General features: G+C 46.6%; 1 long non-coding RNA gene across 2 annotated transcripts; it reads left to right on the top strand.

Moving 5' to 3' along the window:
- The first annotated feature begins 5,081 nt into the window (after positions 1 to 5,081).
- LOC128832663 (uncharacterized) lies at positions 5,082 to 10,430 on the top strand. Of its 2 annotated transcripts, XR_008444028.1 has the most exons (3): positions 5,082 to 6,561; positions 8,190 to 8,305; positions 10,022 to 10,430. It is a non-coding gene; the product is annotated as an uncharacterized LOC128832663 (long non-coding RNA). The 2 variants fall into 2 exon arrangements; XR_008444027.1 differs by lacking the exon at positions 5,082 to 6,561 and having other exon boundaries at positions 7,866 to 8,305.
- The last annotated feature ends 282 nt before the right edge of the window (positions 10,431 to 10,712 follow it).

Raw genomic sequence — 10,712 nt, 5'->3', positions numbered from 1 at the left:
ATTTGTTTCCCTTGCTAGTACTCGAGACTGTAACTTTCTCTTTGTTAAGCTAAATAGATCAAGCTCCTGGAGTCTATAACTAATAAGGCATGTTTGCTAATCCTTGAATCATTCTTGTGGCTCTTCTCTGAACCCTTTCCAATTTACCAACATCTTTCTTGAATTGTGAGCACCAGAACTGGACACAGTATTTCAGCAGGGATCACACCAGTGCTAAATTCAGAGGTAAAATAACCTCTCTACTCCTACTCATGATTCCTTGTTTATGCATTCAAGGATCATATTAGCTCTTTTGGTCAAAGTGTCGCCTTGGGAGGTCGTGTTTGGCTGATTATCCACCACAGCCCCCAAATCTTTTTCAGAGTGTCTGCTTCCCGGGATAGAGACATTCCTCCCCTTCCCTCCCCCCCCCCCACGTTGTGTAAGTATAGACTGCGTTCTTATTTAGCCACATTAAAATGCATATTGTTTGCAGTGAGGGCAAAGCCTCAGGCTTGTCTACACTTACAACTTAGGTCGACCTAGCTCGGTCGCCTAGAGATGTAGTTAAGCCGACCTAGTCCTCTGGATAGACGCTGCTAGGTTGATGGAAGAATTCTTCCGTCCACCTAGCTACTGCCTCTTGAAGAGGTGGATTTACTACAGCAGTAGAAAAACCCCTTCTGTCGCCGTAACAAGTGTCTATGCTAGCTGGATTAAAGCTAGTGCAGTACGTCTACACTAGCTGCAAATCACACTCCTGGCTGCAGTGTAGATGCATCTTAAGTCTGGTTCTGACACTTGCTACCCTCAATGACATTGGGTAAGTTACTTCACCTCTCTGTGTCTGTTTCCCCCTCTGTAAAATCCTTCCCTGTTTGCTTGACAAGGGGGGTGATGATGTTTCTAAAGCGAATGTCAAATCCTTTGGAGATTAACAGCTCAAGATAAGTGCTAAGGATTATTTTTAAGACCCCCCATTCAGCAAAGCACTTAAGTACATGTTTAAGTGCTCTGCTAATTTGTGGCCGAAGTCCGGCTGGCCTTCATGTGATCAGTTTAGGTGCTCTATAGAAATGTATTAAATAGTAAGTGAAGTTGTCTATTTTTTAATCATGAAAAGGGTGCAATGCTCCCATGAACTTTGTCCTTGCGTGAATGATGAACAACTCCAGCTGCTTGGCAGGGTACTATGGACAGCCGTGTTATCAGCTTAACTTAGATACCTTATGTGTGGCTGAACTATCCAAGAACCCAGCCATAGAGTTGTGGTTTGTGATGAACCATTAACATAGCTCCACATCTAAGTCTAAGAGAAAACTGTGGGGAGCTGGAAAAAAACGGTTAAAAATATATTCGGTGGACTGGAAAAACCCTCTCACGGCCTTATTCAGTTCTTACCAGATGTACAGTAAAACCCAGTGTCTTGCTAGAACCTGATTGACACGGGGGCCGTCTGTTTATTCTCTGCACCTGGGCAGCCGATTGACCATTTTAGAAATCAGATTGCTACTTTGTAATAATAATAAATGAATGGACTGACTCAGCCCAGGCTAACTTGCCCACTGGCTGAAAAGGGAAAGTTAACTCCAGGCTCTGTGGATGTGCATTAGGGACGTGTGGTCAGACTGTTTCAACAACAGTCCTGTGTTTGCTTTGTGTTTTACAGGGCCGAAAGGGTTCTCAAACACAGGGAGTGGCGCACGGTTCTGGAAAGGAGCAGGATGGCAAAGCACTGGCTGCACACACTGCCCCGAGGCGGTGTACCAGACTGAAGTGGGGTGTGATGGGAAAATGCTGGTGGGCTTTTGGTTGGTTGATGGCTCTTTCCTGTTTCCAGATACTCAGTTTGATATCTGATCATCTAAAGCTTCTGCCCCATGGGGCAGATTCCTCCTTCCATTCCCACGAGCAGCAGGGGAGCCAAAGCCAGTGGGAAAGACTGGGAAGGTGCCCTTTCTAGCCTTCCTGGCTGTCGGTGGGGTTGGGACAGAGTAGGGAGCTGTCTTGTGAGAAGTCTCTGAGGTTACGTCTGCAGCCTTAACTTCTGCAATCTGCTCCACTGCAAAGGGAAAGACCATGGGGCCTGGGAACAGCAGCAGTCAAGGACACAATGGTAGCACCCAGCTATTTACATAAAGGGCTCTATGATCATTACTATGTTACCAGGGAGAGCAGTGTAAGGGTTTTGGTAAATGGCCGCCGGTTTATAGTCAGGTTCATATTAGTCAGCTGAGTGTCTCTCTAATGGAAGGTGCTGCATCGTTGAAAACTAGCCTCTGTTTGGCCAAGTTCCTCCAACCCTGCCCAGTCAGTGCATTTGACTGGTACATACAGGAGGGAAACCTGGAGCAGTTCCTTACTTACCCTATTATCCGAGCATCTCACCAGCGTTAATATGGTAACACCCCTGCAAGATAGAAAAATGCTGTTATTCCCATTTTATAGAGCAGTGAAGGCCAGAAGGGCCCACTAGATCATCTAGTCTGACTCCTGTATATCACAGTCCACCCACTCGGGGAACTGAGGCCCAGAGCCTACATCCCATTGATTGTAATGGGAGTGAGGCACCTGTATATCTTTGAGGCTCTGGGCCAGAGAGACTTAGCTTATACTAGAAGTTTGTGTCAGAGCAGGGAATTGAACTCAGGACTCCCAAATTCAGGCCATTGCTCCTTCTGTTAGGATCCTTTCTTCTGTGTGACCCTCAACACCACTCATCCAGGATGGAGAAGGGTTGTTAAACCCCCAGAGAGAGTGAGTGAGTGAAGGAAGGCTGTCACTTAACTGGTGCCAATTGGAAGCAGTAACATGTTCTCCTCAGAACAGGCTGATTACATAAAGCCCTTTATAAGCAGTACTGCTATCTCCTTTAGGGAGGAGAGTCCTTCCTACGGTTTTGGGGGTGTTTCGAGGTTTTGTGGTTCAGCTTTCAAGCTGGTTATTGATAGTAGGGATGTTTTCCTTTTGACTTCATCTGTTACCGATGCTGCAGAGCCGGCTGTGCCCTGAGAAGGTTCCTATCTCTCTATCAGGTATGACTAATTGCATTGGGGCAACAGTAACTGTGATAACGTTGTATTTTTCTCTAGAACAGCTCTGTTACAAACTGCCTGGTAGTTGAACCCTGTCGAATGTTTTTGCAGGGCTTTTGCTGATAGCTCAGGCCAGATAACTTGTGAATGTGGGCGAATATGGAAAGCACGGGATATTCCACCCCATCTGTGACACATGCAAAGGCCAGGAACAGACATGTTTTTATCAGTTGCCTGCGCCAGCTTTTAGCTGTGCAGGAAACTGACCAGTTCTCACCTCTGTAGTGTTTTGGGAAGGCTACTATGGACACTGTGGCGGGTGAGGGCCTGCATCCAGCCAACAGCAGGGCTGCTGCTTGCGCTGGCTCCAAACTAGCCCTTCTTTCCTCTGGTCTGTGCATTTGCTGTGCCCTGTCTCCCTCTGATCCCCAACGCTTGCCTCCTCCATCTATTCAGGGCACCGAGTGGGAGAGTTCAAATGAGGGGCTGGGACAAACGGGCATGGAACACCGAGTGGCTGGCAGCCGGCGGGAGCAGGAAGGCAGGGACCCTTAGGGTATGTCTATGCTGCAGTTAAAACCCCTGGCTGGTCCATGTCAGCTGACATGGGCTCACGGGGCTCAGGCTTAGGGGCTGTTTAGTTGCAGTGTAGACACTCTGGCTGAAGCCCAGGGTCTAAGACCATGTGAGGTGGGAGGGTGCCAGAGCCCAGGCTGCAGCCTGATCCCGGATAACTACACTGCAATTAAGAAGACCCTTAAGCCGAGCCCCTTAGCCTGAGTCAGCTGGCATGGACCGGCTGCAGGTATCTAACTGCAGTGTAGATACACCCTCAGTTTCTCTTGACGCTGGCGGGGAGTGGAATCCCTCTTTAAATGCTCCCGGGTGTGGGGAGATGGAAGGTGCAAGAAGCCTAGGGAGGAAGGATGTTCCAGTGTTCGGGTACTAGCCTGGGACTTGGCAGATCTTGGGGCAAGTCCCTGTTCTGCTGATACTGACATTGGGAAGTCACTTAGGCTACACCTATACTGCAACTGGGAAGGCGCCTCCCAGCCTGGATCGAGAGACGAGTGCTAGCGGGCTTCAGCTAGTGCACTAAGAATAGTGGTTTGCGCATTGTGGCTCGGGCCAGCTCGGTCTGAGTCTGGGTGGCCAGGCCAAGCCCCCACTTGTGCTGCAACGTGCACGCTGTTATTTTTAGCCTGCTAGCATGAGTCTGGCTACCCCGGCCTAGGAGGCTTGCTCCCAGTTGCCGTGTAGATGTATCTTTAGTGTCTGAGTCTTAGCACTCCCCTAATACACAGTTGCTGCTACACTCAAAAAGCCTCCATTAGAAGAATGTTATTGAGGTTGCAAAGTCAATACACTCAAATGTTAGGAAATGCCAGAATTGAGGTTGCTTGTGCAGAATTTTTTAACATGGGCAAAACACTGTAGTTTTTTCCCCCTAGCTTTGTTATCATAAAGAGCTGAGCCATTTGGGCTGAAATTTCCCCCCCAAAATATTCAGACTGAGGCTGACACCCCATGTTGAAAACTTCAGCCCAGAGGGTTACAGCTTGGTTAAAGTTATTAGCAACTGAAAAGAGAGTCTTACAATGGGAAGAGTCTGGCAACCTTAACCAGAGACAGTGCTACCAGCCCCACCTGTAATATAATAAATATATTAGATGGGGAGGTGCACAGATACTATGGGAATGGGGGCCATATAAGTGCCACAAATAGATTTTTTTTTTTGGAGAAGGGCTTGACAGAGAAATAAGATCCTGGAACCCAAGGAGTTGGTACTCTTCCTTTATCTCCCTGCTCAGGGTTCATCCTTGCATCTTTGATTCTGCCCTTTCCTGGGCAGCCCCATTGCTGAGACTCTCCTTTCATGCACTGATCTCTCTGGTCTTCCTGTTTCTCATCTTGTTCCCGCACAATGTGTCCTAAACACTGCCACATAAACCATCTTTCTCTTCTGCTGCACCGCTCCATTCACTTCCCCTTATTCTCTGTGTCACATGAAAGCTACTTGCCTTCACCTTCCAGACTCTTTGCAATCCTCCCCCCCCCCCCCCCCCGATGATGTCTGCTTCCCTCCCTCCCCCCAGCCTTAGGCTGCTCCAATACACAAATAATGCTTAGCATTTGCGTTTATAGCTATCAAAGCTCTTAACAGAGTTATAGCCTTCGCTATCCACTAAACTGTACTGCCTCCCCTCAGGAACTGATAACAAGTGCACTAGCCATGCGCCAGTTACGTAAACAGAGGGAAAAGCTTACCCTATCCTTAGCTCTCTTCATTATGCCAGGTGTGGGAGGGAGTCCTGACCAAATGCATATCATCATCCACCAGGTGTGCTGCCATAACCGAGGCACAACAGGAACAAAATGGCAGTGTTCAACTTTGAATAATTTCCCTCGCCCCGTTAGTTACACTGTAACGTACTGAGAGAAGGAGATGAGGGGGTTTGGTCTCAATTATGTTCTAAAAATGATGATGGCTGTGCAAAGTCTGCCCTTGCTTTGGCTCCAAGACACTACTTCACATAAGGCCTTCACAGATTTCCCTTGACAGTCTGCGTTTCACTTTTTCCATGGACCTGCACTGTGCATTATTTCAGACAGATCCAGTGAATTAACATAGTGTAGCTACTTTGGTAATTACATGCCCAGATTCTGCTCTGCTCCTTTCTATGTAGTCTCGACTGCTTCCCAGACAGAAAACATCCTTCACCTTCTACAGTGTTGCAAAGTATCACCCAGAGTCCTTGCTCAAGGGAGGAAGGTGGGGGGAGAAATGCCATTTCCAAATGCACTTTTAGCTGTGGCTTTCAGGCTGGGTCTACTGAGTCTTTTTACCGATTAAAAAATTTCAGTTGGAGTGTGATTCACTGATACAGTTAAATTGCTAAGACCATTGTTTGGATGCAGTTACATAGATGTTGGCCAACACACGTTATTGGGCTCAGTATGGGGTAAGCAGGTGAAATACATTGACCTGTGTTATACAGGAGTTCAGAATCAAAGATCTAATGGTCCCTTCTGACCTTGGAATCTATGTATTGATGGCTACGCTGGTATAAAGGTGTGTAACTGGCCCATAATAGGGGGTTGTACCACTTTATATGGGTTTCAAACCAATAGAGACTCCTAGAAATGTGGGGCTGGAAGGGACTTCAAGTCCTGCCCCCCTGCCCTGTGGCAGGACCAAGTAAACCTAGACCATCCCTGTGATGTGTTTGTTCAATTTGTTTTTAAATGCTTCCAATGATGGGGACTCCACAACCTCCCTTGGGAGCCTATTCCAGAGCTTAACTACCCTTAGAGTTAGAAAGTTTTTCCTAATTTCTAACCTAAATTTCCCTTGCTGCAGATTAAGCCCATTACATCTTTGTCCTACCTACAGTGGATGTGGAGAACAATTGATCACGGTCCTCTTTATAACAGCCCTGAACATACGAACAACCACACTGGGTCAGACCAGTGGTCTGTCTAGCCCAGTATCCTGTCTTCCGACAGTGGCCAATGTCAGGTGCTTCAGAGGGAATGAACGGAACAGGTAATCATCAAGTGATCCACCCCCTGTCGTCCATTCCCAGCTTCTGGCAAACAGAGGTAGGGACACTTCAGAGCAGGGGTCTCAAACTAAATTTATCTTAGGGCCAGTGCTAGTCCTCAAATCCTCCCAGCAGGCCAATAATGGTCACTCATGCTGCCCAGAATCTGCCCCCCAAAAAACTCCGCCCCCCACCTGCCTAAGGCTTTGGGAGGGAGCTTGGGTGGGGGAGGAGGTATGGGGTAGGGGATTGGGGTGCAGGCTCTGGGAGGGCGTTTGGGTGCAGAAGGGGTGAGAGGTTGGGCTCTGTGAGGGAGTCTGGGGTGCAGGCTCTGGGATGGAGTTTAGGTGCTGGGTGCAGTTCTGGGGTGGGGCAGCGGGTGAGGGTGCAGGAGGAGGGGGTGGGGTTGCAGGCTCTGGGATGGAGTTTGGAGACAGGAGGGGGTGGAGGTGCAGGCTCTGTGAGGGAGTTTGGGAGATGGCCCACGGGCTGCAAGTTTGAGACCCGTGCTTCAGAGCTTGGGTTTGCATCCATGCCCATCCTGGCTAATAGCCATTAACTTATCCAGATTGGAAGATATGTTATCAGGTCCCCCTCCTCAGTCATCTTTTCTCAAGACTAAACATTCCCAGTTTTTTCAACCTTTCCTCATAAATCAGGTTTTCTAAACCTTTTGTCGTTTTTGTTTCTCTCCTCTGGACTCTTTCCAATTTGTCCACAAGCTTCCTAAATTGTGGTGGCCAGAATTGGACACACTACTCCAGCTGAGGCCTCACCAGTGGCAAGTAGAGCAGGATAGTTACCTCCTGTGTCTTTCATAAAATACTCCTGCTAATACAGTTAAAGCAGTGCAAAATCTTTGTGTGGACAAGTCCTAAGAATCCTGGGAAAAGCCCTGTGTGGACTCTGGGGATGATTATGCCACAGAGACTATACTGGTTTAGCTATGCCAGCATAGCCCTGGAGTGTAGCTGCAGCCAACACTGACAAAAGAAATTGTAGGAACACCACCTCCCTGGTCAACAGAAACATTCTTCTGTTGACTTAGCTGTGTCTACACGGAGGTTTTTGTTGTGTTGCTCAGGAGTGTCGTTTTTACACACGCCTGATAGAGCTACGCTGATATAACTTTCAAGTGTAGGCCAAATCTAGGAAAACAGGCCATCTTAGAAAATGTGTTAGCTAACATGTTTTCAAACATGGTCTTTTTTCCTGCTGTAGACACAATTTAACCCCTTTAAAAACTTGTTTGCTGGTCATGATCCACTCCGGGGGCGGGGGGGGGGGGGAGAGAACTGGAGACTTTCAGCGTTTGGCCTAAGAGGAGAAATACGGGTTTCGTTCAGTGCAACAAGGGTAATTGTATCCCTCAGTAAGCTCTCCTGGCTTGTGACCTTGGCCATCACAAATGGAAAAGAGGGAGGTGGTGTGAGTCAGCAGACCTGGATTTTGTTCCCACCTCTACCACTAACCTGCTGTGCGACCTTGGACAGATCAATAATTCTCATCTTACATTCCCCTCCGATTCATGTGGCGATTGGGTCACTGTTTGTGCAGATTCTTTTAAGAAGTAACTACCTTGCGATGACTAAAAACAAAACAAAAAACTGGCTAATTTCCATCCTTTTAGGAGTGTTGGTCATTTCCTGTCTCTCTCAGCCACATAATCACATTATTTTGACCAGATTGGAAGTCCTTTTCAGTACGAGGAATGGGGAGAGGACCATGAAGAAACCACACCTGCAAGTTAGTAGGGATACTGCACTGCCTTCAGCATATTCACTCTGTTTCATTTTTGGCAGTCTATATAGTTGGGGGGTAAAACATTCTTAAAATGGTACCCTGGTTATGTTTTCGTAGAATTCACTGCCACGGGGATGTGACTTGGGTGGGAAATACCACCCGCACTGCAAACATAACAGTGGGAGGGGAGTGTGACTGTCCCCTGATGCTGTTACTGTACATAGTATAGATGGGCCTTTACAGTATTTCCTAACCTGTCTGAAAGCATCACAATTTTAACACGTTCTGACTGTCCATCCAAAAAATCTCCACTTCTTCAGTGCTTTCCAGTGGAGTTAAAGGGCACTTTCGTAACCGTTGCAGGCAGGCGGTTGGTTGTTTATGGTAGTGCCCAGTGTGATAGGTGCCTTCCAGAAGGGAATCCAGCCTTTGCCCTGAGGAGTTCACGGTGTTGAGTAGGTTAGGGTTAGGGTTGATGAGGGTAGGGGAATGGGAACAAGAAACAGAGCGTTAACGTCATCAGATTCACTGTTAGGAGCACCAAAGAGCTGTCTCCCCAAATGGCCCTGGAGTGTGGATTTCAGATGCAGGTTTTTTCCCTCTCCCATGTAAGCCACCCCACTTGTGTAACATTGCATCATTGGGTGCACTGTGTGATTGTCATACTCTTCTCTGAAGCTGCTGCTTCGACCACCGTTGGAGCTGAAATGCCAGTCTAGATGACCTGTTCAGCTGTGACATTGGGCTGTGCCTCTTGTGTCAGTAGACTGGACATTTCCCACCACTCTGAAGAAGAGAAGTCTGATGGCAGTAACAGCTTGTTAATAGCCTAGTCTTGCTCCCAATGAAGTCAGTGGCCAAATTCCCCTGTACTTCAAAGGGAGAAGGATCAGGCCCTGAAAGATAATGTGATTAACTGAGTTCTGGATTAAGAACAGGAGGAAGTGTGGTCTGCTGATCAGTATCATCCCTCAACCTCTATCTCAGTTACACATCTGTAAGCCAGGTATTCTACTCACTACTGTACAGCATTGTGGGGTTGTAAGTGTTAATGGTCATTAAGTTTGCTGCGTTCCTTAGATAAAAGCCTAATACAAGTGCAGAGCATTATATAACAAAAGCATTCATACCATGCTCACCAGTGCAGAGGAAGTTTATTTCCATGAAGCCAGATACACTGTATTGAACTGATTACTGTGCTTATGCTGTTAGATTCTGAAAGCGAAAGGGTTAGAGTTTAAAGGGGACGCTGTCAACTTGCATTTTTTAGATCTGAGAGCTTTGGGAAATGAATCAAGTTTTAAATTTCCCTAATTTCAAGAATTGTTTTTCTGATAAGGCAGCCTTTTAAATAGTATGGCCTGTATGTTTTTTTTTACCCAAACCTTTAAAAATTGTTTAAGGGTTATTCTGCTTCTCTGTTAATGTTTTGTAAGTAGTCTTCCCTGACATGCAGGGGAAAACAGTGAAACTGACTATACACAAACTGCTGTCAAATGAACACATTGAAAAAGTAGAAAAAAATCATTGGCTTTTACTAAGTTTTCTGTTACAGAAATTGTAGCTGTTGCTTGTAATTGTAGCGGTCCTAAAAGCTTCTTTTCAAGTTGGCACAGTGTCCCTTCCTAATATTCTACCCTCTGCCTGCTAATTTTGTGCCTTGTTTATTAACGGTGAATCTTGACAGCAAATGTACTCACCTGATCATTTTCCATTCAGTTTCAGGCTTCCGGATGCTGGGAATTTTTGGAGGACTTGCATCATATGCTGACCCCCAAGGAACAGTGAGCAAAGCATTGGGAATAATGAAGGCTTTTAATGTACTGCAATATATTGCTTCAATGACGAGAGGAATTTTGCCACATTATACAGCAGTGAAACCCATTCCACCACTGACAGCCAAAAAAACTTCTCACCTTTTTTCTGAGAGAACCGTTACCTCCAGCTAGAATTTTTGTATACAAATTAAGGTAGCAGCAGCAGAAACAGTCATATGGAGAACCAAAGACCATTTGGGACATTCCTTTCTAGCACTAACTGGAGCATGGTTCAGATAACTATTTTTGTCTTCTGCCCTGCACGTGGGACTTGTATTTCTGCTCTTTAAACAGTTCTCAGAACCTCTTTACCTGTGGTTTATGGTACTTATTATTCCTCATGCAACTCCATGGCTAAGGAAACCCATGATGAAGAATCTAAAACGTTGGAAATTCCAATTAATGGATCTTCTGTGGCAACCTGTGGAATTTCTTGCCAGATGATGTTGTGAAGGCCAAGACACTAACCGGGTTCAAAAAAGAACTAGATAAATTCATGGAGGATAGGTCCATCAATGGCTATTAGCCAGGATGGGCAGGGATGGTGTCCCTAGCCTCTGTTTCCAAAAGCTGGGAATGGGAGATGGGATGGA

This window comes from Malaclemys terrapin, chromosome 2, assembly GCF_027887155.1.
Source record: "Malaclemys terrapin pileata isolate rMalTer1 chromosome 2, rMalTer1.hap1, whole genome shotgun sequence".
Lineage (NCBI taxonomy): Eukaryota > Metazoa > Chordata > Testudines > Emydidae > Malaclemys > Malaclemys terrapin.
The sequence above is the reverse complement of the archived record's forward strand: the minus strand, read 5'-3'. Positions and strand labels throughout refer to the sequence as shown.